The sequence below is a fragment of the Pinus tabuliformis genome, chromosome 2_1, assembly GCF_031772625.1.
Source record: "Pinus tabuliformis cultivar Carrire ecotype Pingquan chromosome 2_1, CPIR1, whole genome shotgun sequence".
Classification (NCBI taxonomy): Eukaryota; Viridiplantae; Streptophyta; class Pinopsida; order Pinales; family Pinaceae; genus Pinus; species Pinus tabuliformis.
The window spans coordinates 88,324,299-88,326,587 of record NC_142299.1 but is presented as its reverse complement, the minus strand read 5'-3'; the positions used below and the strand labels follow the sequence as shown (position 1 = coordinate 88,326,587).

General features: G+C 42.0%; 1 pseudogene; it reads right to left on the bottom strand.

Moving 5' to 3' along the window:
• Nucleotides 1–1,386: 1,386 nt before the first annotated feature.
• On the bottom strand, nucleotides 1,387–1,930 carry LOC149198909 (putative carbohydrate esterase At4g34215 pseudogene; annotated as a pseudogene).
• Nucleotides 1,931–2,289: the final 359 nt, after the last annotated feature.

Genomic DNA, 2,289 nt, shown 5'->3' with positions numbered 1-2,289 from the left:
AGGCTCCTGGATTTGCAAATGCTTAAACATGAATAGTAGTTTGCAAAACCTGCCATAAACACCACACCCTACTGCCTCCTGTCCATATCAAAGGAAATTGATTCAATGCCCTTTACTACAGCTTCATAATTCCTAGAACTGGGCAGATTACTACCAGAAACTGAGTGTTTGGAATCTCCAGAGTTTATCGGACAACTTCGCTGAGCTCCGGTGTTCCATAATGCAACTGAACCCAAGTTATTGGCAGGCGACGGAGATCTATCAGTCTCAACTACTGCTTGTCTGCTGCTTGAAACCACAGTTTGCCTTGTTTTGCTATCGTGTCCAGCACTGGATAACCGTATGTGCTGTGAATCTCTAAGTCCTTTGCCTGCCTCTGCCGTGGCATTTCATATTTGGGCACTTCATCCTGATCACCTTCTGCGTGGCATGCTGATCTGGCAACAGTCAATTTTCCATCGCAACACAGCGCAGTTTTTGGAAATACTGCTAAGCAGATTTGTCTAGAATAGATAATCACGCAAAAGCAAGAACTATCAGTTGCATATATGAAAACGGAGCATAGGGATTATGGTGGCTGTTTGTGTTCAATTTCTCATCGTCCTATCAATGCTATCGAAATAGCCTCTTTTTTTTTTTTTTTTCCTCTTCACTACTTCAAAGAAAAACAGGGCGTTTCAGGCCTGCCTCCATGCATCACTCATTCGAATCGATTGTCTTCCTCACGAAAGAAATTTTGTCAAAAGAATAAGAATAAACCCCATCAAAACTCTCACCAAAACATACTCTCACTAGAGATCGATCTTCTTCCTTTAGTAACGGAAAGCATTTTTTAATTTGGATTTTCTACGTTTGATGAAATAACTCTGAACTTCCAGCAAATTAACAGTAATGCTGATTACAATCCAGTGAAATATTCTCATGCTTGGTAGATCCCTGGCTTCGACTTCTAAAATCTTCAAGCGGGTAGTCGTTTCTTACCGCATCTATGTCGTTGTCGACAAGGGTAGTAACAGGGGAGAGGGAGCCGCCTACAAACAACCGGTCGATGCTTTGATCACTTGCTGTTGTCTGGAAAATTATCCTATGAATGCAAGTTTAGCCAACACCAAATTGCCTGAATTTTGGTTTCATGAAGACTATATCTCTAGTTTAAAGCTACAAAGTAGAGGAACTGCTGCTCCCAAGAATGGGGAAACCCATTGCTTGGTTTCCCCCTTTTTTTCAGAGCAGGGAAACTGGTACGAAATGCTCCTAGTTTGACCAAGAAGACATCAGGATTGAGGAGTGTGTTGGGGGCATTTACAATCCCTCATTTTGGGTGTCACTCATGTGGTGTTCTTGGCAGTGTTCTTGAAGTGTTGCCCTCCACATGATGGAAACTTCTCAAAGCTCCTGGATGAAAAGGAGATCGGGATGTTGCAGATCAGAGCGGAAATCATGGATAAGTCTCTCAAGATTATGCTTATAACTATTAGCATTCTTCTCAGATTCTGTATCACATTCGCCTTGATACCACAGAAATGCTCTCAGAACGCCTCCATGATTGAGAGCTGCCTTGGTTCTAGTTATCATATTCTTGTAGAGTGTGCTGCCCTTTTCCCATTCTTTGATCGCGGTACCTCCAATGGCACAGGGAACTAAACCAATACGAGCTTTTTCGGGATCTTTATAATGCTTCAGTATAGTGTTTGCAAATATCATTCCAGGACCTACTCCACACACTTTGTGTTTATCTATATCGGCATGCAAAGGAACATGAGCTTGCTCCCAATGAAGATGTGAGTTGAGCCTGAGAATTGAAGGGTGTGCTTTGCATTCTGGAGGAAGGAAATGATCCCAATGAGAACCATGAACTCCTCCCCTGCCCGACATGTTGCTCTGTCCTGAGAGAACGAAGATATCCATTTTCACTGCCTTAACAGTAGTAACTGTTTTTAGGCATTATATATAGAGCCAGATACGATCAACATTACATCCTGTCACATATCACGCACAGAGATTCAGATTTTTTTTTTATTTTTTTTTTTTTTTTTTTACAGCGAGCTAACAGTCAAGGGCATTTGGGTCAACAATGGGCTGAGCCGGAACCCCATCCGTTGGGCTAATATTATCCACTCTGTCAGCATACCTGTCGCTGCAAATTCTGGGTAGGAAGTCCGTAAACCGTAAGAATTGCCTGAGTTGATTAATGCCCTCAAATTTGTCCGAATCTGGCAATTTATAGATCTGAGTGATCCGCTGTTAGGTTTGTATTTCTGATCATCCAGATGGATTCAAAGATATTTA